We start from the raw sequence: 27,652 nt of genomic DNA on the forward strand, positions 1-27,652 counted from the left end.
AAAAGGAATTGCTTCCTTTGTTGGATACTTACCTTCGTATATGTATGTGTTAATAAAAATTAACCAGACGTCCTAACTTTTTTTCTGATTATATATTTTCAGAAACTACGAACTATTGTGGGTACGTGAGTAAAAGTGTTGCCAAAGCAAAATTAATAATACAATCTTAACTATAGAGTATATGATTAAAACACTTTCTAACGTTTGTATATTTTCTATTCACTTAAAAAACAAGTAAAAGTTGAACTTTGATCTCTCATAAATTTCTTATTTTTCACTCAATTTAGTTGAAATTGACTTTAAAGTGTTAGGGTTTGTAGTTTTATAAAAAGGGCAAAAACTCGATTTTGAAATGATTAATATATGTAGATTTAAAATAAATAAAAACATTCAGCTTGTTATTAGTAACAACCTGTTGTAACAAAATACATTTTCGAACCTACATTACCGTGCTGTCCATTAAATATTATAGACTTGTAAACTAAATGATGTTATAATAAAAGGAATTGCTTCCTTTCTTGGATACTTACCTTCGTATATGTAAGTATTAATATGTTTATGTGAAAATAAACACATTTTTACTCCTACTAACGTATTAAATAGCAAAGCATTATTTTTAATTTTACTTATTTTTGTGTGCTTTAATTATGAGTTAAGTTAGAACTTAAATTTTATTTTTGAATCATGACTTAATAAACAAAATGTTTTTTGTGCACCAGTTCCTTATACCGAATTACCTTTTGATGCACTGAGAGCGATTATTTTTTTGTTTCTCAGACTGGCTTTAAAATTACTTATAATTATTTTCTTAATTCTAAAGAAACTCTTTTATACTTCTATGTAAGATAAACCGTTTTTATAGACAATATTTAGTTTGCAACATTATATATGTGATATGACAAAGACAAACTACAGAATTTGTTTTTGTTAAATAAAATAGTAATATTTGTGCAAATCAACACATAATCTTAAACTTCTTTAAAGTTTATTTTACATGCTGATAGTTACAATATTCATACTATAAACATAAATAGTTTGATAAGAAGTCTACAGAACTTCCTCTTTGTATTTTTAAATTTCATATTTAGTTAATTTTCATGTTTATTAGTTATTTAAAATTGAACGTTTGGTAGATATAAAATATTGTCTTAATAATTTTTTTTAAATTTGCTTGATATATGAATTTTAAAATATGCATTGCTTGTCAATTCAAAATTGTTACTCTAGTTAGAAAATTTTAAAATATACATTTAAGGATTGTTTATTTTGCACTGTAGTTTGTAAAGAAACGATTAAGTTTTCAACATAAATTAACATAGCGACAATATAAATAAAAAAATTATATTGGTTTATACATTTTGCAATAAAAAATATGTACTAAAACTTTTTATGCAAAAGTTTATTTTAAAGTATTGTGTCAGAAATTTGGAAAATTCCGAAGCTAGAAAATAACTAATTGTAAAAGTTTATTAAAACTTAAAACTAGTTTAAAGATAGGTTAGAAGTGCTTAATTTTTAAGTTAAAAACATCTAAATGAGTTTTTTTTATAATATCTTACTCATTGTAAAAGATTAGAACTAAGCTAAGTACCTGATTAAAAGCTTCAAAATAAGCTATTAAACCTTAAGAGTTTTTTTTTGTTGTTTTGTTTTTAGCTTTTAATATGTTTTAGATTATAGATATCACAACAAATTTACTAACTAATCAATCTGAAAAAAATATCTGTTTTAGCTTAAATTCTTAGAAAAAAAATATTTGAAAAATTTTAATAGAAAAACATTTGAAAACTCTTTAGTATAAAAAAATTTTCTAATAGAATTAATAATAACTTATAACTGAGTAATACTACATTACTCAGATGAAATTTTTTATATCCTTAAAGCATAATTTTTTTTTTGTTTTGCTATATTTTTTCTGAATAATCAAAACAAATTAAAAATTTTAAGTAGTACCAAACTTGTGTTCTCAAAATGTCTATTCAGTTGTTTCGGTCTTTACAGTTTTTTAGAATTTTAAGAATATAAAAACCAATTTTAACCGTTTCCGCAATTAAAACTATTTACGACCTAGAAAAACTTTGATATTTTCAATTTCTATATATCATAAACGTTTTTTTAAAAAACTCTAAATATGAGCTACATACCAAAACTGCTTACAAATTAGAATTTTCTTTAGTCTAGTTATAAAAAAGAACTACTGTTTTTAGTAAGCTTCTAAACTTTTTATTATTAATGTCTTCCAAAATAGACAATAACTTTACTCTTACTTACAATCAAAAAAATTTACAAATACTTAATTCAACTGTATACACTCTATAATTAGAGTTAAATTTTGTTTTGAAAAATATTGTTTATCAGTGCTGTTAAAAACTGTCATATTTATTTAGATAAAATAAACAATACCTGAGATTTTAAACTAAAATGTAAATAAAGTTAAATTTTTAGACAAATCATATTGTTATAATAATGCAAAAGTTTAATGTTTTGATATTTTATTTAACTCCTATGTTTTCAATACAGTAAAAACATTTAAATGTATAATAACCTAAAATTTTTGAATAAAAAATTGTATCTAATTACAAAACATTATATTATTTAAACTGACAACACCTAAGATAATTTAAACTTAATTTATTATTTAAAATCAAACTATAAACACGAAACTTAAAGTGGTTTCAAAAGAGAAGTTTAATATAGACTTTATTGTATAAAAATGTTTTAAGCACCTTGGTTTTCCTTTAAAAAAATTTTAAGTTTAGTTGACAATTTTTTTTTCTAATTTTTTTTAATTTTTATTCATTTTTATTTGATTTGAAATAAGTTTGTATTACATGTAATTTAATCTGTAAGAATATATTTTATTATTTAGTAATATGTCTAAACTTATGACACCATTCTACACTACATTAATTTACATAAAACACTTAGTTAAAATTTAGAACAAACACTGATATATTCTGGTTCCAAATAAAAAAAAGTAAATAAAACAAAATACTATTTATTTAATTTTAACTTCTGCAGTAGAATACATTATACGTGTATTTCAAAAACGAAATTCTATTTTCAACAATAAGAAGCAAAACAAGTTTATCGTAAGTGCCTATCAAATAAATTAAACTAAAGTCCGAAATTTAATTTTAAAAATATACGACGAAATTTGAAGCTAGTACTTGATATAAGTTTTGTAAATGTTTTTGTTGTAAAGTATATTTATTTATTCACGAAATAAAATTATTGTAAAACTGTTTTATTTTATGCTTTTTCGTTTAACAGACTGACTTAAACAACATTTATATTCATGTTACAACTTAACACTTATTTGTAATTAATTACTTGTAGTTATGTTTATATACAAAATTTACTTTAAGTTATTGACAAATATTACTAGCATATCATTTTTATTCACAAACAACAGTATTTTTTAGTAAACAAGTTTGTTTATTTTTGCAAAAGCAACACAGTTTCTTGGTGACAATTACAACATTTTGCCAATAAGTCATTATTTAGGTTAGAATTAACAAAACTTTACTTAAATGTTTTAAAATTCTTTATTTAAAATAAAAAATCACAGTGTTTGTAAAAATTCAAACGAGTATATACTTCAAAATTCATAAACTGAAAAGAGAAAAAAAAGTTATCAAAACTTCCTTTTAAATTAAAATTTTAGTTTTTTTAATTGTTATAAATGCCTAGAAGCGTTTACATTCTATCAAAAAAAAATTGTGACAAGTAGTAAACTTTGTCAAGTTGCATTTTATACTTAAAAAAAAATCTTTCTAGCCTACTAAAAGACAGTATTTTAAGATTTCTAATACATACAAACGCTAATTAGACGTGTAATTTTTTTTTTCTAAACTTATTTTTTAACAACTTACTGTCAAAATAAACTATGGAAAACATTGCACTTCTAACTAATGTTGTATAAATAAACTTTGACAAGCTAAGTAGTTAATTATGCTTGTTTTTTTTACAATAACGTATAACTTAAACATTTGATTACAGGCTAAGCTTTGTTCTAAAAGTATTTAGTTAATGTTTATTTTTGAAGCACAATATAAAATTGTACTTATTTTATTGTCCTAAAATATCTAGACCTTGTTTAATCTAAACATTGTTTAAGTTTGTTTTTAGTTTTCAAGAAAACTATTTCATATGAATTTTAATTTAGTCTTAGATTTTAAAATAACCGAACAATTGATTTAATATACTTTTTATATTTCAATTTTTTATTTGAATGACAGTTGTTTATATATAACGATGTACAACATTGTAAAACATACACTAAGTTTTAAAATTTGTTTAACTTAATTAAAACTATTTTCATCAGAAACTAAAAAGTTTAGAAGTATAGTATAGTCAGATGACTTAATTTTATTTATTTTTTTTTAATTATGCTTGATCAATGATTCTCAATATGGGATAATAAACTTTTGAGTAAAAACTTTTTATTGTAATTATGATGTATCTAAAAATATTTTCAAATAATTTTTTTTTGTAGTTCGTAACTAAAAGCTATAGTATTTAGCATGAATTTTCACATCGTTAACGAAAGCTAAACTTTTAAAAGATTAATGTTTTTTCCTTGAAAGCTTTTTATTAAAAGGTTTTTGTGTAAAAGTCTTATAAATCTACTATAAATTTATTTTTTTTCATTTCAAAGTTCACTAATTTGGACAATTACCAATAGTAATGTGTAGTATTTTTAAAAGTAATAATCGGTATGGAAGTAGAAATTATAGTTATAAACATCATACAGATATACTTAAACTTAATGCAAAGCATTACTAGCGTAGAATTTTTTTTTAAACATAGACGTACTTTACACGTGAAATAACAAAACAATTCTTAAAATTTTTAGACACTTAATTTTCTTTTTAACATTTACAACATTTTTGTTTTAAACTCTCAAAATTAGCAGAAAATTATATGCCTAATAAGCTATAAAAGCTGTATTTGGCTTGTAAAAATTATGTTATAGCTTGCGAAAAGTAAAAAACACTCAAATAGTCAATAGTTTTTACACATAAAAAACAAAAACTTACAAACAGCTTTTTAAAAATTAAAAACATAATTTTGTTTAACGCATTTAAAACCTATAACTTTTTCAATTTGTAAGAACTAAGATTAACTTTTATAATTAAAAACCAAGAAAAGCAAAATAAGTTTGTTTTTAAATTCTTTTTAAATTTTATTATTAACAACTCTATCTAGTTTTTGAACTATACTTAAACATATTTAGTTACTTGCACACTTAAAGTTATAAAAAGTTGTTATAGACTTGAAGTAAAAACACTTTTCAAAACTTTTTTATTTAAGAAACAAAATATAAATTGACTGAAATTGATAGATTGTAAAGGTATGATAATGATTATAAAAGTTAATACCTATGTACAATAATTTACTCTTTATTGTTCTTTGATCCGAAAAACATTTTTAAATTAACTTATGAAAATAGTTGTGTATGAAACTTTTTCCTCCTTCAAATAAATGTTTAGCCATTTATAAAATTATTTATTTTAATAGGTACTAAAAACATATTTTTTCGAACTTTTAAAAAAAATTTTAGTATTTAACATAGCTGGTTTACTAGTTGTATTAAATACTATAATTTATCATTAAAATCTTCAAAATTAGTTTTGATGATAAATTTTTATGTACTGTATAGTTAACGGTACGAAAACTTTTTTCAGTAAATTACTTTACACAAAGATAAAACTTTGCAGTGTTATAAAATTTGATAGCTAATACTAACTTGTTAATTATGATAAAAAAGCTTTTGAAATCTACAAAAATTATTTTGTAAATAACTTTATAGATTATTCAGATTATAATATTAATAGCTCAGGTTTTATCTATTTTAGTTTAAAAAGATTAGCACTAACTGCACTGATAATACTTATTTGTTATTATTTTTTTAAAAGTTATTAATATGTAAAATTTTAAAAAAATCTATAAAGTTATATGTATATAAAATAACTCCATATTATAAATCACAACATACTTGTTAAAATTTTATTTAAACTACAACAAAGATATCTTTATAAACAAGCATATAAATTACCTATTTCAAAAACTAATGAACATTATTTTTATCAACTTTTGTTTGAACATAAAAAATCATAATTTAATGTTGACTGAAAGGTTTTATTTTTATATCAGTACAAAACTTTTTTAGTAGTTCTAAGCTTATGTTTAAAAAAGAACAATGGTTTTTCAAACTACCTTGATCTTTAAGATCAATCAAATAAATTCAAGCTTTTTAATAAACTTTGTTTTTTAATTTAAACATTTTCAACAATAAAAAACAAAACTTGGAAAATTAAAATTTTTAAGCCTAACATTTAAGTACAACCATAAACAACTATAAGCGTTCATTACATAATGATCATGTTTAAAATTATATTAATTTGGTTGTTTTAAAACGATTACACTTAATATTAATTTGTACAATAAACTGATAAACTTTAATTTATTTATGTGAATGTAAACATAGTTTTTCTCTTACTAACGTATTAAATAGCATAGCATTATTATGCATTTTACTTATTTTTATTTGCTTAAATTATCGGTTAAGTTAGAACTTGAATTGTATTATTGAATCATGACTTGATAAACAAAAAGTTTTTTCGTGCACCAGGTCCTTATACCAAGTTTTTTTAATGTTTTTTGTTGTTTAATGAACAGTAATATTCTACATATAAATATATTTGCTAAAATATTTAAAAGAACTATGTAATCGCAAACACACTTAAAAAACTTAAACAACTTAAATCAATAATATTTGTATCATACTAACTAAAATCTGAGGTACAAATATGTTTGAATTTTGAGATAAATAATTGTTTTTACAAACTTATTCATTTTTTGATTTATATAATGAAATAGTATATTCTTGTAGTATTCTATAAAATTTATCGGAGTCGAATGCGATGTAAATAAATTTGAAAATATATGTCCGGAAAATTATGTATTTTTAATAAAAATTAATTGTAAATAAAAAAACCTAACACTACTTATATTTTAGTTTACTATCAAAAATTTTAGCCTAATATTTTGAATTGTTTTATAATAGAGTTTTCTTAATTAATTTTGTTGACAGAAACGTTTAAACAGATATATTTAGGTTTTCCTACAAAGACTTTTTAAAGACTTTAAAAAATTTTAACTGCTACATTTAACTAAGATTTTTTAGATTACTTATTTTATATATAACAATTGCAAAGTTTGTAAACAACTTAAAAATATAAACAGTAAAAGCTATAAATTTTTCGCTTTACAGCAGGGGCGTAGCGTGGGGAGGGACACTGGCGCATGCGTGCCACCCAAAAAAAGAAAAATGTAAAAAAAGAATGTAATATCTTTATCCTTTATAGTTTATTTTTTCTGCTTAATTTGCCTATTTTCAACTATGTTTATCAAGTATTCAAAAAGTTAAACAAAATTTTGAATACCAATTAGTGACAAGTTAGGAAAGTACATGTTATTACTCAATATACTGATTCGGTGCGTAATTGCAAACGCGCACCGATGTTGATGAAAAACTCCATAAGGGAAAATTTTATAAGTTCATTAACTTCATAAGAATTTATACTCAAAAAGTACGCAATTAATGTAGCGCACCGCTGGAGTATAACCTTATGGCAGTTTCTTTTTCTACAAAAAGTTTACAAAAATACGTCACGCTTAAAGAAAAATTAAACAATTTTATAATTTTGTCTTTTTATGCTACATTGTTAAGACTACTGCTAGTTTTCTGAACTTTATTTTTGTAAACATACAAGATGAGCGTGTCGGCCTATGAGAAATAAACTTTGTTTGTGATATTTATTTTAAACAAATACAATCAAATGAATTTAATTTAAAAAGTATACTTTTAACTATTTTACAAAGTTGTAATTAACTGTAAGTTATAAAGTTGGTCTATTTTAACTTCTTTATAACTTTATTAAATTTATGTGTAATGAGGTGTTGTTATCACTGTTGTATTGTATATTAAAGAGATTGATATTTATTTTCGTAAATAAAACAGATACTTTCGTTTTATTGAATATATTAATTTTTAAAGATATTAAGTTTACTATGAGTAATAAAAACAATTTTTATTTAGTAAGTTTACATTTTTGCAACTATAAGTAATTTTAATGAAATTTGTACTTTTATTTAATTGTTTAATTTTGTAATATATAATTATTTTTTTAAAACAGTTAACGAACTTATTTTACTTAATAAATTTATTTCAATTATATTACTTATAAAAAGTTTTTTTATAGCTAATTATAAAAATTTTAATTATGAGGATTTTTTGAAAAATAAACTTGCGCATCCCCGACCGAAATACCACGCTACGCCACTGCTTTACAGGTATTCCCAACTTTTTTTTTTGCAAAAATATGCACTGAGAGCGATTAATTTTTTCTTTATCAGAATGGCTTTAAAAATACTTATAACTATCTTTTAATTCTAAAGAAACTTTGTTATACTACTGTGTAATATATACAGTTTTTATAGACAATATTTAGTTTGCAATTTTTATATATGAAATGACAAAGAAAAACTACCGAATTTTTTTTGTTAAATGAACTAGCAATATTTGTGCAAAACCAACACATAATCTTAAACTTTTTTAAAGTTTATTTTTTATGCTGACAGTTACAATATTCATACTATAAGCCTAAATAGTTTGATCAGAAGTCTACTGAACTTCTTCTTTGTATATTAAAATTTCATATTAAGTTAAGTTTCATACTTTGTAAGTACTTCAACTTGTACGTTTGATTAATATATAATATTGTACTGATAAATTTTCAAAAGTCTGCTTTATAAGTGATTTTTAAAATATGCAATGATTGTCAATTAAAAATTATTACTCTAGTTAGAAAATTAAAAAAAATATATACTTCAGGCTTATTTATGTTACACTGTAGTTTGTTTAAAAACGATTTAGTTTCCAATATAAATTAACACAGCGACAATATAAGTAAAAAAAATTATACTAGTTTATAAATTTTGCGATGAAAAGTATGTACTAAAGCTTTTTATGCAAAAGTTTATTTTAAAGTATTGTGTCAGAAATTTAAAAAAATTCGAAGCTAGAAATCAACTATTCGTAAAAATTTATTAAAACAAAAAATTTGTTTAAAGATAGGTAAGAAGTGATTAAAATTTAAGTTAAACACATCTAAATGAGCTTTTTTTATAATATCTTACTCAGTGTAAAAAGATTAGAGCTAAGCTAAGTACCTGATTAAAAGCTTCAAAATAAGCTACTAAATCTTAAGATTTGTTTTGTTGTTTTGTTTTTAGCTTTTAATATGTTTTAGATTATAGAAATCACAACAAATTTACTAACTAATCAATATGACAAGAATATCTGTTTTAGTTTAAATTTTAAGAAAATAACTATTTAAAAATTTTTAATAGAAAAAGATTTAAAAAAGTCTATAGCATAATAAAGATTTTCTAAAATAATTTATAATAAGCTATAGCTGAATAATACTAAATTTTACAGACGAAATTTTTTATAACCTTCAAACAGAAAAAAATATTTATGTTTTGCTATGTTTTTCTGAATAGTTTTAAAAACAATAAAAAATGTTAAGTAGTTCCAAACTTGTGTTCTTAAAATGTCTGTTCGGTCTTTTTCATTTTTTTAGAATTCTAAGAATATAAAAACCAATTTTAACCGTTTCCGCAATTAAAACTATTTACCACCTAGAAAAACTCTTATATTTTCAATTTCTTTAAATAGTTAACTCTTAAAAACGATTTTTAAGACAAACTCTAAACATGTGCTATCTACCAAAACTGCTTACAAATAAAAAATTTCTTTAGTCTAGTTATAAAAACAAATAAGTGTTTTTAGTAAGCTTCTAAACTTTTAATTATTAATGTGTTCCATAATATACAATTACTTTACTGTTACTTACAATCATAAAAATTTACAACTACTTAAGTTCAACTGTATACACTCTACAATAAAAGTTAAATTTTGTTTTGAAAAATATTATTTCCATAGAACGTTATTAAAAACTGTCACATTATTTACATAAAATAAACAATATCCTCGATATTAAACTATAATGGAGATAAAGTTGAAGTTTAGATAAATCATTTTGTTATGGTAATGCAAAAGTTTAATGTTTTGATATTTTATTTTACTCCTATGTTTTCAACACAGTAAAAACATTTACATGTATAAAAACCTAAAAGTTTTGAATAAAAAATTGTAATTAATTGCAAAAAAAGTTACATGATTTAAACTGACAATACATATAATTGTTTGAACTTAATTTATTATTTAAAATTAAATTACTTCAAACTAATAACACAAACTTAAAATGGATTCAAAAGAGAAGTTTAATACTGACTTTATTGTATAAAATGCTTTAAGCACCTAGGTTTTCCTTTTGGTTTTCTAAGTTTAGTTGCCTTTTTTTTTCAAATATTTTTTAATGATTATTCATTTTGATTTGAAAGAAGTTTGTATTACATGTTAGTAAATCAGTAAGATTTTTATTTTAAATAGTAATATGTCTAAATTTAATACACCATTCTACACTACATAGAATACATAAAATACTTAGTTAAAAATTATAACTAACAATGATATATGATAGTTACAGATAAATCGTAAATAAAACAAAAACTATTTATTTAATTTTAACTACTGCAGTAAAATCATTAAACCTGTATTTTAAAAAACGAAATTCTATTTTCAACAATAAAAAGTAAAACACTTTAATTGTCAGTGCCTATCAAACAAATTAAACTAAAGTGCGAAGTTTAATTTTAAAAATTTACGACGAAATTTGAAGCTAGTACTCGATATAAATTTTGTAAATGTTTTTGTTGTAAAGTATATTTATTTATTCACGAGATAAAATGATTGTAAAGTTATTTTATTTTTTACTTTTTTGTTTAACAGACTGACTTAAACAATTTTTATATTTATGTTACAACATGTTACTTATTTGTAATTAGTTACTTGTAGTTATGTATTATATACAGAATATGCTAAAGTTATTGACAAATATTACTAGCACATCATTTTTATTCACAAACAACAGTATTTTTTAGTAAACAAGTTTGTTTATTTTTGCAAAAGCAACATTCTTGGTGACATTTACAGCATTTTTGCCAAAAAGTTATTGTTTAGTATAGAATTAACAAAACTTTACTTTAGTGTTTTAACATTCTTTATTTATAATAAATACTCACAGTCTTTGTAAAAATTCAAACGAGTATATACTATAAAATTCATAAATTGAAAACAGAAAAAATAAATAATAAAACTTCTGTTTAAATTAAAATTATAGTTTTTTTTTACTGTTATAAAGGCCTAGAAGCGTTTACATTCTATCAAAAAAAAATTTGTGACAAATAGTAAGCTTTGTCAAGTTTCATTTTATGCTTAAAAAAAGTTCTTTCTAGCCAACTAAAAGAGAGTATTTTTAGTTCTTTTATACATATGAACGCTAATAAGATGTGTAAAACTATTTTTTTCTAAACTTATTTTTTAACAAATTTAATTTACTGTCAAAATAAACTATGTAAAACATTGAACTTCTGACTAATGCTGTATAAATAAGTTTTGGCAAGCTAAGTAGTTAATTATGCTTGTTTTTTTTTACAATTACGTATGTCTTAAACATTTGAATACAGGTTAACCTTCGTCTTAAATTTTTTTAATTAATGTTTATTTTTAATACACAATATGTTATTGTACTTATTTTATTGTCCTAAAGATATCTAGACCTTGTTTAATCTAAACCTTGTTTAATTATTTTTTTAGTTTTCAAGAAAACTATTTCATATGAATTTTAACTTTTTCTTAGATTTCAAAAAAATCGAATAATTGATTCAAAATGCTTTTTATATCTCAATTTTTATTTTAACATTAGATGTTTATACGTAACGATGTACAATATTGTAAAACATACACTAAGTTTTAAGATTTTTTTAACTTAATTAAAACTATTTTCATCAGAAACAAAAAAGTTTAGAAGTATAGTATAGTCAGATGACTTAATTTTATTTATTTTTTCAAATTATGTTTGATTAATGATTCTTAATATGGGATGATAAACTTGTGTATAAAAACTTGTTATTGTAATTATGAAGTATCTAAAAATATTTTTAAATAAGTTTTTTTGTAATTCGTTATTAAAATATATAGTATTCAGCATGAATTTGCATATAGATAACAGACACTAAACTTTTAAACGATAACTGATTTTTTACTTGAAAACTTTTTACTAAAAGGTTTTTGTATAAAAGTCTTATAAATATTCTATAAATTTTTTTTTTTTCATTTCAAAGTTCACTAATTTAGACAACTACCAATAGTAATGTATAGTATTTTTAAAAGTAAAAATTGGTATGAAAATAGAAAATATAGTAATAAATATTATACAGATATACTTAAACTTAATGCAAAGCATTACTAATATAACATTTTTATTAAAACATAGCAGTACATTACAGGTGAAATAACAAAACTTTTCTTTGAATAGTTAGACATTGAATTTTCTTTTTAGCATTTATAACATTTTTTTTAATTTCTTAAAAATAGTAGAAAACGTTATGCTTAATAAGCTATAAAAGTTGTATTTGGCTTATAAAAATTATTTTATAGCTTGCGAAAAGTTATAAACAGTCAAATATTCAATAGTTTATGCGTATAAAAAACTTATAAACAGATTTTTAAGAATTAAAAAGATAGTTTTGTTGAACGCATTAAAAACCTTTAATTTTTTTTTATTTACAAGAAAACACTTATACTAACTATTTTGATAAAAAGTCTATTTTAGTTTATAAACATAACTTAAAACTTATTGTATGAAAATTTTAACAATAATTGTTATGCAAACAGTTTTAAAAAAATTTACGAATTTAAACCTAGTTTTTCAATTGCTATAAAATTGTTTTTTTTGTTTTTTTTTTGTCCGTTTACTGTTTATATCTATTTATTAACTGATTACATACACAAAAAAAATAGTTAACGAAATTAAACAAAAAAAATTATTTAGCTAAAGTAATTTGTGTTTTTCGTTGTAGTATCTTCCTTTTTGTAATCAAAGCGAAACTTTTTTAATTAAATTTTTAGTATGGTTCGGGTTGAAAAAAAAACAGTATAAATTAGTTCAAAAGAACTCTTTTATCTGTAGTTTTAATATCTTATGTATCTATTTAACCATTACTATATAGTTGAGTGTTACCTCTAACGTTTTTACAACTAATAGTACACACGCTAAGTTTTGAGTGTTATTGTAAATTGGTTTGTTGACACTGTATAGCAGTTAGCTAAATAAATAACCTAAAAACTACAATTAGTTTAAAGAAAACGTTTTCAGAGGTGTACTTTGTCACTTGTCTCACAGCGCATCGCACAGTAGTGTTAATGTAGTATAAATTTTGCAAATAAAAAAATAATATTTATATAAGTGTTTATTAGGTTAGAAATCGAATTTCGAAAAGAAATATTTTTCAACCAGTATTTTTGCTAAACTTACTGGTAAATAGAATCAATCGATGTTTATAGCTTTAAGTTTTAGTAAAAAAAATGCTTCCAATACAATATCTTGTGTAAAAATGTTTTCTTAGCTAAACTACTTCACACAGCTATTGGATATTTTGAGAAACACTAAGCTAGATAAATTAAATAAAGTAGTTATCAAAAGTAATATGAATTTTTTAAACTATTTTCTGAATACTTAGAAATAGTTTAAACAAATCTGATAAAGCTATTTTTAAACAGCTGTATTAACTTATTTATTTCTTATCTAGCTTATGTATAGTTTATCTTACTTAGCTTTAAATAATCAGAAATGAGTTTTTACAAAAAGCTTTTAATTACCCATTCTAGCTATAACTTTTGTAGAATATATTGTAAAAAATTTTTAATACGTTTTAGTACCTTGCAAAACTATTCGAAACTATATCATTTTATTGTTATAAACTTTCAGTATTTTACTTATACATACTGATCGCAGGTTTTAACTTTAAAGCACAAAAATAAATATTAATCTATATATTCTTACTTTTTTGACAGATTAAATGCACTGGTAAAAAAATCCTTAATACTTTGCTTTTGTAAAAACTATACATGTTGCATATATTAAGCGAATACGTTTAAGTACTGTGTAAAGTATTCTGTAAATATTACTGCGTATACTAGTTTAAAATTTTTAGTACATACTTAATTTATATAAAATTATATGAAAGAAAACGGATTATGCAATTCTTTTGTCATTAATGAAAAAATTAATAATTCATAGATGTTTTACTTTCTATAAAACATTTTTTTTTAATTCGGAAAATTGTTTTAATTAAATTTCAAAAAATGATTTTAATAATGTTTTACATGTAATTAACATAAAGCATGTGTATAAACTGCATAAATCTTTGAAAATTAGAAATTAAAAAACATATGCGACATATACATAAAAAAATTTAAAACGAAGTCAAAAAATTTAAGAATTTGTAACTAAAAATGCAGCAAAACATAAAAAAACAAAAAATACCTGTTAGATTAAGTTTTTACCAAGACTTAGAAATAAAGTTATTATTAGAAATGTTAGATTTTAATAAATAACTTTTAAAGTAATTTACTTATTCCAAAAAAACATTTTTTAAGTTAGGTGATACTAGTTGACGGATCGGCTGCAGTTGTATTAGCCGATTGTATTATTATTTCCAAATATTAGCCAATCAGCTGAAAGCTTCTTGGCGAGCACACACTTTGAACATATATTTATAATAAATATAAAAAATTAACACGCTAAATAAAAAATAATTGACAAGATCTTTGTATAAACTTTGAAAAAAGTATGGTAATTTATATACCTTGTTTATGTTATGTTTTATTATTATTTCTAACGTTTTAAGAACTTAAAGCAGAGTTTTAACTTTTTACAAAGCATTTTTTTCTAGAAATAGTTAACGGACAAACTTATTTCAAGCTACATCTTAAAAATTTTATTAATCATAATTAGTTTTCTTTCTCACTTGAGCTTTCATATTAGGTTAGTTTTTAAAATAATGTATATACTGAGCATATTTTTCTGTGTATTTAAAACTTTCAGCTTAGTTTTTGTTTAAACTTTAATTTAAACTGTGGTAATTCTTAACCATGTAAATAAAAAACTGTTTGTTTAAAAAAGATACATTACTCGACAATAAACTCGACAATAAACAATTTTTTGTTTTTTATTTTTTTCTTGAGTAAACATAACAACAAATACTGACCAAACTTGTGTTTAATAAAACTTTTATATAACATTCAATGCAAACTAAAGTATAGATAAAACTTAAGTTTCTGTTTTACACTATTTAACTTCTAAAACAACAGTTTAAGTTCTCTTCATCCAAAATACCTATCTTTTTAATAATACACAATAAAATTTGATTATGTTTTAACATTTATTCGTACTTTTACTTCAATACTAGAAAATCTAAACTTTTTATGTATCATAAATATATGCAAAACCTTTCGAACAACTTATGTTTAAATATTGTTTTGTTTAACAAAGTGTTTTTGAAGAATTATTTTTTAATCAGAATATATGTTTGTTTTAAGAATAGACATTAGAATTTTAGAACGACCATTTACATTTGTGGTAGACCTAATAAAAATTTAAAAATCAAAATGTAGTTCAAAAATTAAAGTAAAGGTAATGAAAGCTTAGATGTATACTTTTTAGGCTTTTACAATAAAAAAACGCTATTTAAATATATTTTTTGTACTGCAATCTTAATAAAAAATTGACAAAAAACTCGTATGTTGTTTAGTAGTAGATTACTATAATAAACTCAATTAAGTTGTATGTAGTTAAAGTATTTTATAAAAAAAATCTTTTGTATTAATTACAAACGTAAGCACAAAACATTTTCACGTTTTAACGAATGTATTTTGTTTGTTATTTTTCTATAAGATTTAGAAATAAAATAAAGCAACAAAGTAAGTAAGCATTAAATAGAGTAGGAAGTAATTTATAGCTCTACAAAGACTGTATGAAACGATTAAGAATGAAAATATTTCTATACATATTTATGCAGTTTGTGCAAAAAGTATATAGTTTTAGTTATATTATTTAGAGAACGAGACATTTGTAAAATAGCTGAAGCAGAAGAAACCTATATAAAAATAAACTGTAAAACACATACTTATATGTAAACAACTGTTCAAGTTTTTTTAATAAGTATTAATAATTAGACGTAAATAATTAAAAAAAAATTTTACTAAGTTTACAATTAAAATTGTTGTTGTCCTTTTAAATTATAAAAAACTAATAAAACATATACTGTGAAAAGTATTTAGGTAGGTTTTTTAAGTTTGCGCTTTATAGTTTTTTTTAAGATTCTTAATGACTCAATTTTTTAATCATTTTTAGTATACAATCTTTTATACTTAATTTTTAGGATTCCTTATTTTAAAGTTAATACTTGTTAGTGCAGTCATTAAAATAGATAAAAAATAAGGAAGCATATTTTTATTTGTTTCTACTTTATTAGCAGATTAAAATAAACTATCAAAAATAAAAGCTCTAATACTAACTTGCTTTTGTAAAAACTTTGACTATTTTCATAATAATCAACACACGTTTAAGCCAATGTGTAATCTAGTTTGTAAAAATTAAGTAGCTTCATTTAATTTGAATAAAGAAAGTAAAACAGATTTTGCAACACCGCTGTGTTAAATGAGCTTATAAGTTTATAAAAATAAAAAGTTTAAAATATTTCAATGTATTATGAAAGCATTGTATACTAAAACAAAAACGTTAAACATCTTTTTGTAATAACTTGAATTAAACAATATTTGGTTAAGCTTTAAATATTTTTTGTATAAAAATTTTATAATTTTTATGATTAATCTACAACTTATATTTAAGTTTTCTACCATTTATACATAATAGTTTATAAACTAATCTAAAGTTAGATACATAACAATTATATAGCACTCTTAAAAGTTTTTTGTGACAGCTAAATCTTTATTTCTCTACTTTTCTTTAGAAACTTACAGTACATAAAATTATGGATACTTTTTTACAAAAACATAAAAAGTTAAAACTAACAAAGTGTGCTTATAAATAGTCAGTGAAAATAATTAAAAATAAAACCAAAATACTACGAAAATAAAACAAACTGGCTAACTTAATTAATTAAGACATTTTGTAATCAAATTGTTTTAATTTGCACAATTCCGGTTTATTTCAAAATGTAAAGACAGCCTCTAACTTAAGTCTTAATTTAAAGTTGAAAATTTTTTTGTTTAAAACTACTGACAAACTAAAAATATATCAACTAAAAATACTTTTTACACTTGTTTAACAACTTTTTTTCGAAACAAAAGAACCCTTACCAATAGTTTTCAACAAAATTGTTTGATTTTAACTTTTATATACAAGAAGTTTTTTCAAAAATAAAAATATTATTTACTACTATACAAATAAAGTTGTGTCGGATAACATCAAAGTATCATATCAACTAAATTTTTCTGAGAAGCTAATTGTATTTAAAACACCTAAAAAGTATTGACAAATAAAAGTATTTACCTAGTGTTAGCTTTTTTTATTTAAAACGAAAAATCAAAATTATTCAAAAACTTTTTAACCTAGTTATAGTTAAAATCATCTTGTAAAACAGCAACGCTTTAAATATTTTTAAATTTCTATTTGTTTGAAAAAACGAAATAGTGTGTTTAATTTAATTTTTTTTCATACTTGAAAATAAAATTATTTGTTGTGTAAAAACGACATTGAATCTTATGATAAAAGCTACTTTAGTGTAACAAGAAATATATGCTGAATTTCGTTTAAGGATTTTTTAAATTTAGAAAGTCTTATTAAAATATCTAAAAAAAGCTAATTATTGTCTGTAAAAGTGTTGCAATTCAAAGAGAAGATACTTATATTTAAGCATTTATGTTTTTAATGTTTTGTTTTCAGTAAACTTAATTTCTTTGCTTTGTCATTTTTTAAAAGTCTACACATTTTTTAGAAAAAATTTGCCAACTATATTAGTTTACGTTATTTCTTTTTGTAAAACATACAATTGGTTTTCTTAGAAAACATCGCTGTCCTAGTTAATTTGAAACAAAACAACCGTTTTATACATTATGAAGACTTGGTACATAAATATTAAGATATTAAGGTTTTTCATAAATATAAATTAGTTACTGAGTATAATAAAATGCAAAAACTAAACACTTATACGATTTACGTTTGTTTTTTGTTGAGTAAATAAATGTTATAATACTTTGAAATTAGGTTGACATCAGTGCAGTGGCGTAGCGTGGTATTTTGGTCAGGGGTGCGCAAATTTTTTTCTCAAAAAATCCTCTAAATTAAAACTTTTGTAATTAGCTTTAAAAAAACTTATTATAAGTAATATAATTGAAATAAATTTATTAAGTAAAATAAGTTCGTTAACTGTTTTGAAAAATATTTATATATTACAAAATTAAACAATTAAATAAAAGTATAAATTTCATTAGAATTATTTATACTTGCAAAAATGTAAACTTACTAAATAAAAATTGTTTTTATAACTTATAGTAAACTTTATATCTTTAAAAATTAATATATTCAATAAAACAAAAGTATCTGTTTCATTTACGAAAAAAATATCGATCTCTTTAACATACAATACAACAGTGATAACAACACCTCATTGCACATAATTTTAATAAAGTTACACAGAAGTTAAAATAGACCAACTTTATAACTTACAGTTAATTACAACTTTGTAAAATAGTTAAAAGTATACTTTTTAAATTAAATTCATTTGATTGTATTTGTTTAAAATAAAAATCACAAACAAAGTTTATTTCTCATAGGCCGACACGCTTATCTTGTATGTTTACAAAAATAAAGTTCAGAAAACTAGCAGTAGTCTTAACAGTGTAGCATAAAAAAAAATTTGTAAAATTGTTTAATTTTTCTTTAAGCGTGACGTATTTTTGTAAACTTTTTGTAGAAAAATAATCTGCCATAAGGTTATACTACAGCGGTGCGCTAAATTAATTGCGTACTTTTTGAGTCTAAATTCTTATGAAGTTAATGAACTTATAAAATTTTTCCTTATGGAGTTTTTCATCAACATCGGTGCGCATTTGCAATTACGCACCGAATCAGTATATTGAGTAATAACATGTACTTTCCTAACTTGTCACTAACTGGTATTCAAAATTTCGTTTAACTTTTTGAATACTAGATAAACATAGTTGAAAAAGGCAAATTAAGCAGAAAAAAAAACTATATACGATAAAGATATTACATTCTTTTTTTTACATTTTTCTTTTTTTGGGTGGCACGCATGCGCCAGTGTCCCTCCCCACGCTACGCCCCTGGTTGACATGTAGATTTTTTACAAAACTTTTAAAATTTTAATAAACTTAAATATCATATGGTTCAAAGCATTTTATATAAAATTTTAACTTTGTTAAATAAGTGATTAAAACATTTTTATGCAACATTACATTGATAATTCGTAAAAAATCCAGTAGTTTTTGTATAAATGACTTGGGTAGATTTATGTGAAAATATTCAAGCAGTTGCTGTTCCCTAATATAAATATACTAAACGTGTTTTTGTAATCAAAAAAAACAAGACAATGACAATATTCAAAAACCACTAACTAATTCGTTGAATACTTGAATGACTTAAAACATAAATTTTCCATCATTACAGTAATACTGTTCACAAAATTTATTATAATTTTTAAATTAATATCTTGCTTAATTTTACTACTTTTAAATCTTATTTATGTAGTAGTGCGACTTTAAAAATTTACAACTTTTTTGGTGAAAGTTTTTACTAATTTCAGTAAAAATAAAAAAGTATTAAAAGGTTGGAGTTAATCTTATATTTAAATTTTCAAAATGTTTAATAAATTGAAAATATAAAGCTTTTTAAGAAGTTATTTCTTTTGCAAAGAAAAGTTACAGTATATAAATAGTTTTACTTTTGCATCACTTTTACTCACGTACCACAAAAGTTTTTTTCCTCTATAAGCATTTAATCTGAAAAAAAAATAGTAAAAACGGTCAATTTTTGTTAACACTTACATATTGGAAGGTAAGTAGCACCAAAGGAAATAATTCTTTTTTGTAACTTCATCATAATTAAGAATCTATAAAATACAAAGCTACAGCGCAGTTATGTGGATTTGAAAAATGTATTTTGTTTTAACAGATTGTTACTGTTCACAAACTTGATTATTACTATTACATAATATATTTACAAATTTTATAACTTTAAAATAAAATTTTGTCGTAGCGATGTTTTAAGCTATTTGTATGAAACTAAAGACCCCAACAAAAACTTTTGTACTAAAATAGAGTTAAAAGTAAAAAACTTATAGAATATCAAAGATTACCTCGGATCTGTTTTCTTTATCAATCGAATATTTTTTTAAATAATCTATGTAATGTTTCTTTATTGAAATATTCACACAAATTTACTTTTGTTTCAAACTTAACCTAATTTCATTTAATTAAAGAAAAAAAAAAATTGTTCAAAACATTTTTAACTACTTTATTAAATTTTTGTAATAAGCTGTTTAAGTAATAATTTCTGTTTTAAAAGTGTTATATTAAGGATTTAGTCATTTAAAGTTTAAAGGAAAGTTTATAGCAATGACAATCTCAAAAACTTCTTTGTTCCAATTACTGAAATCGTTTTTTTTTTTAATTTAACATGTTAAATAAAAGCATATACAGCCTAATTATCAGTAGATAATTTCGTTAGTTTTTAATACTAGTGTACTAAAAAATAGTTAAAATAATATTACGAAGTGTTGTCTACAAACTAAAAAAATGTATCTACATCACAAAATGCTTTCGTAATAAAACGTATTAAGAGAACGAAACTTCTCATTTAGTTTTAGAATTATTTATTTTGAGCAAAAACTTGACTATGACTATTCATAGCACGTCTTGTGATGTATGTAATAAAAAAATAATTATGTTTTTTTTTTGAAATTATTAATTTTGGGCTAAGTATTAGACTGTATTTGTGGTGTATGACTCGATAACCATATTTTTGTTTATTAGGGTCCTTAGACTCAAAGTTTTGACTAATTTATTTGTCGTTCAAAGTATATATTGCAAAAAAATTGATTTACTTAAGTATTCATGAAAAACTGCATTAGAAAAATATCATATTGAAATTAAATACATTTTTTTCTTAAATTTCCTAAATGAGGGTGATTTACATTAACAAAAATATTCTTGTTTCTTTTATAGGTTTATTAAAACCAATCAAAACAATTTCATGATGTTAAAAACTCTTTATTGTCGAACTATACAAAACTGATTTATATTAAATGAGATCTAAATTTGCAGTACCTTGAGACAACAACACTTAGGAATCAAATCCGCACATGCACTTGCATCTTTATTCTCATTTATCCGTATTGCACGAAGCCGCTTCCAACGTGAGCTTGTTAAAATCCAAAACTTTACTTCCCAATGCTACAGAGGGTCCTGCGCAGAAGCTTAATTTCGCTTTAATAGAACAAAAACGTCACTGACGATATTTCGCACTTTACACCTGTGCTACCTCCGAACACATTCAACTTGAAACATGTGCTACCTCCAAACGTCTCACAATTGACACATGTGCTCATGACCAAACACTTATAACTTGTTGCCCTGATCTCCTCGAAGGCATATCTTGAATTTTCATCCATTTATCGTCACACGCATCGTAGGTAGAGACAGGTTTCTTTGAACTGTTCTATTTGGGGTTTTTCCGCCGCTAAAAACTATTCTGCCGGCAAACACAATGCAAGCGAAACTTGATCTTTCTTCCCTCTTTTTTTTTTGTTACACAGAACTTGCTAGTTTTCAGATAACAGATGAGATTTGCTTTGTTGCATGGCGACATGTAAACAAGGATTTACCCATAAAAGCGCAAGAGCTATTAATGTAAACACTGTATATGACGGTCTTTTTAAAATCAATGAGAAATTATCCAAATTCCGCGACTATCTGCGACTACCGAGTAGTCGTTAAGAAAATCCATACTGGGACCTGAGACTTTTACTTGTTGTGAAAGTTGTGGCGTTTAAAATGTCGCTCCACTTCAAAATATAAACAATGTTTGAAACTTACAAGTAGATATCTCAAAAGCTGTCACTAACAACACGTCAACAACGACTGCAATAATGGTGATGAAGGTCAACAGAAGCATCGATGGTCGCTTGGTACTTGTAGCTCGGTGCGCTTTTGATTCCAGATGCGCCATTTTCGCATCTGGAAACAAACTTGCTTTCAGCTACTTCTTTTTTCTTTTTAGTTTTCTGATCGTAGGAACATGAGCCTTTGTATGCATGGAAGCATATTAACCAGACTTTACCCATAAAAGCGAAGAAGCTTTTACTGTTAGCACGGTAAGGGTATATGATGGTTTTTTTCCACCTGTTTTTAAAAAAAGAATAAGAACTTATCCAAATTCCGCAACACCAACTATCTGCGACTGTCGAGTATATGTAGTCGTTAAGAAAAACCATACTGGGACCTACGACTTCTAGAAATCAAAATTTCTTACAATAAAATGATTTATTTTAACCTATAAAATAAACGGTTTTAGCATACTCTATAGCTTTTTTTTTTGTTTAGTGTTTTTAATTTATTTGTTCACATACACTTTCCAGATTCAAAATTTAACTCAAGAGTCTAACATAACAAAACATTGTTTTATATTTAGAATTAGTTCAAAAAAAAATTTAACTATAGTAGTTACAAAAATAAATAAACGATGGTTTAAAAATCTACCAGTTTATTGCAACATTTTGTTCAAATTAATTTCGGACAACAGTCCTTCATCAGTGAACTTTAAAACTAGTAGAACTAAACACATTCATGCAACAAAGTAAATAAAAATTAAGAAAATTTTAATGTCCTGTTGTCATGGTGTCGTGGACCGATTTGCGAATTATTTATAAATCTTAACTATAGTAGAAAATATTATATTTTTTTATATTTTTTCTTAGCTTATACTAATTTGTTTCAAATTTTCAGTAATCATGAAATCAAAATTTATAGACAAGTGTATTATTTTGCATCTAAGCATAAAATTTTGGCTATTGTTATTGAAAAAAGTTCATAACGAAGTCTATGTTTTAATAATATGCTATAAAATAGACACTCAAGCTTTGTCAGTTTTAAACTAAATGAAAGTTTTAGATTTTAAGAAAGATTTAAAACTAATATTTTGATTTACTTTTATTGTTCAAAATAGATTTTTATAATTTTTAATGGTAATTTTCTATTATTTAAGTTTTATATTCAATACTGTCAATAAGTAAACATAAGATATTTATAAATACAAAATAGCACAGTATGCCTTTTATTGAAAAATACCACACGTTTAGTAAGCTTTATTTAATCTGATCATATAGCAACTAAGTATTATGATTGAAAATTAGAAAAATTTTAACAAGTGTTATCGTAAGAAATTGATTTTCATAAAAATATTAATCAAAGTATAACAGACAAATAAAACTATTTAAATTGAGAAACTAATTAAAAATTAAAAAACAATGTATAAATTTTGAATATGTGTTTGCAGTTGAATAAAATATTTACAAAGTCAATTCTCTCTCTTAATATAAAAGCTTCGAACTTTGATGTAAGAAAATTGTATGTGGTGTAATATGGTGAAAACTTTTAATTTCCAAAAACACATAAAGACAAGACTAAGTTTTCTAGCTGTAAAAACAATATTTAACGTAAAAGTTTAAACTCATATAAAATAAACTAGCTTTCAATGTTATACTATAAAGTTGTTAAAACCTGATTGCGTATTATTACAAGCAAACAAGATTTAGTTTTTTGTTTTCTGTTTTCAGAGAAAGTTTAGATATAATCCTAGGATATTACTACTAATTGATACTATCAAAACTTTAGTCAGTTGTACAACAAAATTAAAAATAATATTAATTTCAGAAGTCATGAGAATTTAAGTAGTAAAAATAATGTTGATAGTAAATTACAGTAAACTAGTTTTTGCGTTAGCTTAAATTGTTTAAATAATTGAGTTGAACTTTTTTGATAAAAGTATAAACTATATTGTAAATATCCCCTTAAATGAAATCGCACTTTTTGAAATCCTTTGTTTATATCGTTGGTATCGTCAACCAGAAATTTAAATGAAGAAATGAAGTCAACTTGAATGCACTCCTGATGAAACTTTAATAAGTTAGTGTAGAAAGCAATTACGTAGCTTACTCAACAAGTGAACACCAACCAAAATTCTTGTATACTGTATGACATGCGCTACGGAAAACTAATACTTCTTTATAATAGATTGAACGGAGCTCAAGTCAATTAACACTACCAGCAGATAACTTTATGAACTTGAGTGTCAGTGATTATACCAAGGGCGTCGCGTGGGGTGTTGCACTTCTGCAACTGCACCACCTTAAATTTTTTAAAGAAAAAATAAGTATGTATAACGTTTTATTTACTTTTTAGAATAAAATCTCTTATAGATTTCGAATTTAGACAACAACCATTTTGCTCATTACACTGCAAACTTTTAGATGGATGCCGCTTATTAAGTGTTAAAATCAAAATTTCTTCAAAATTACCGCAAAACCAATATCTTGCGGTAAGTAAGCTAGTTGAAAATTCCCTAAATTAGTACAGGCTTAAGTATCATTCCACAAGCTATTGTATACAAAATATAAAAATTAAGCTAATTTACTGCAAAGAGTTATAGTTAATTTTATTTACCCATTATTATTTCAAATAAACATATCACTCCCAATAAAATAGGACAAAAAAATAACAAAAATTTTCAAAAATTAGTATTTTGTAAAAATAGATAATAAACCTATATTTAAGTCTTAAAAACATATTCAATTTTTTAAGTACTTATATAAAATTAACTTTAAATGATCATTGTTATCATAAAGTCAAAGAAATATTTGAGTAAATTAAAGTTAAATGTAAAATTTTAAAACTGAAAAAAAAATTTTGATAAGAAATTTAATACTAATTTCTACTTTACTATTATAGAAAAAGAGTTTAGATTTATATCAAATAAGAATTATTATAATTAAAACTGTCACATATTTAATTTAAGTAATTAGCTTTAACTTAAAACAATGGTGTGACCCATTCGAGAAAATTAAATTACTTTAAGGAGTTTAATTTTTAGGAAAACTAAGTCTACTTTTTATTATTTTTGGTTTTATTTTCTAATTAGAAAAGCAAAATTTTTAGAAAAAATCTTGAAACATACTCAGGATAACTTAGAAAAAATAAAATAAAGCTCAAGATGACCCAGGGTAAATCAAGACAGACAAAATTAAAAAAAAACTTAGCTTGACTAAAGCAGTTTTTGTTACTGCTTTAATTATTATATATTTATAAATCATCTAAAAAATTCTTAAAAAAATTTAAGAGTTTCACAAACTAAACTTAAAAAAAGTTGAGTTCCTGAGAAAGTGACTGTCATGAAAATAAAAAAAAAAATTAAATACATAAAAGACACCGAAAGAAATACTATTGAAAAACATTTCACCACTAAAACACTGTTGAATTTTTCAAAAAAAGTTTATAGTTAGTTTTTAATGAAACTAAAAATTTAAATTAACTTGGTCAAAGAACATTTTTTAATAAGGACATCTTAACACTTTAAAAGTTAAGATAAAATAAACTATTTGTTTTCGAAAATATTTTAAACTTCTTTTTAGCTTTATTCAAGGTTGTTACTCACTCAGAGTACTCAGGGAAACTAGGGGAATGGTTTAAAAAATATCTCAGGAAAACTCATGGTGTTTAGATTTTTATTAAAAACAAAGGGTGGCTCGAGGCAGTTTTAATTTTTTATAAAAATCGCAGGGTAGTTTTAAATTATTTTTCAAATCTCAGGAAAATAATTTATATAGATTTATATAGTTAGTTTCCATATTTTTTTCAATATCCAATTTTGTTAAAGAAAATTATTTTTATTTATTTCGAAAAAAGACTAAAAAAATTGAAGTTTTATAAAAATATCAGGGTGACTCAGGATAGTTTAAAGTCATTTCGTAGTTTAGACTTTTCAAATATGGTTTTTTAAACTTTTATTGTTACTTTGTAAAGATTTTTTTTAACTTATAGAATAGTCATTTATTGTTATGAAAGAGATAATATGCATTATCCTTAAGTAAACAAAAAATTGTTAAAATGTTGTTTGTTATCCTATGAATTGTGGAAATTACAAAAATTATGTATTAGTTATTAAATTATAATGGTACTTTATTTCGTAACTTAAATTACTTTCCAATCAAACTTAATAAGTAAAAATGAAGTTAACTTTATTTCTTTAACATCTGTGAAAAATAAATTGCAATGGAAAACGCTTGTGTTCAAATTATTAGTTAAACACATAAAACAATCATTAATAGTATACACTATAAGTAAAAAAAACTAAAAAGCATATTTGTAAAAAATAGTGAAAAAATAATTTCAAAAGAAATCAAGGTATTTTTGTTGATAACCTTTTACAAACAGTTTACCTAGATTTTTTTCTCCAAACTTTGTTTTTTTTTATTTAAAGTGGAAAGCCTTGTATGTTCTTAAAACTCTTTGTTATTTTTTATCTCGTTTTAAACAATATAAAGAAGCTGTTGCTATATAAAGTTTTTTTTGTACAAATTGATTAATTTTAGTTAATTAATAACTAAACTATATTAAAAAGCTAATTCAGAATAAAAAACTACTGTAGAAATGTGTTAATTTAAACAAGTTATTATCAGGTTATTTTAAATAATAAAGTGGATAATAAACTTCTAAAAGTCTATTAACTTAAATAGTTTGCTTTCTTTAAAAGTCAATTGCATTTTTTTCCAAAAAATTATTTAGATTGTTTTAATTAACGAATAATCGATTTAGTATTTGTTGTTAATGAGGTTGACACATACTTAGGCTACTTGTAAAAGCTAAGACCAGGTTGAAGTTTTTCGATATTTTAGGCTAACTCATGCTAATTTAGTCATTCCTTAGATTTTCACCATACGTCTGGCCTGGCTCACTTAGACTACTTTGATTTTTTCTTTGTGTAACTCAGATTAGTTTTCAACTTTATTTTTTAAGCGTGCTATTTTTGGTTTGAATATTAAATGAGGTGAGTTAGTATAGTTTTAAATGTGTTGATATTTATTCTTAACTTATCATTTGTTGTTTCATGTTACTGTAGGCTGGTTAAAATTTAGTGGAAGAAAAGTATGTTTTTTTAATATTTTATTTAATAAATCAAATAGCTAGGGTAGTTCATACTCATAGTCACTTCAGCTATTTTTAGACTTGATGTGGCAATTCTGTCTAAAGATAAAAATTTGATTCCAATTTAAAGAAAATAAGATAACAATTTGTTATATGAACATCAAAGAAAAAAGTATGAATTTAAAAAATTTATTAGTTTAAAATTGTTATGCATATTAAGATTAGTTGGTTTCTTAAAATTAGCTGTTTTACAACAAGTATGAAACAAAATATAAAATAAGTTAATTAAATTCACTTAAGTAAGTTGTCATAATGGAAATATATAAACAATGTTGTGCTTTGCACATTTTGAAAATCAATTAAAAATTTTTTAGCATTATTTATATAAATATAAACTATAGATAGTTTTAACTATTTTATAAACAACAATGTTAA

Source organism: Thalia democratica, chromosome 7 (genome assembly GCF_965202585.1).
Source record: "Thalia democratica chromosome 7, ktThaDemo2.hap1.1, whole genome shotgun sequence".
NCBI lineage: Eukaryota > Metazoa > Chordata > Thaliacea > Salpida > Salpidae > Thalia > Thalia democratica.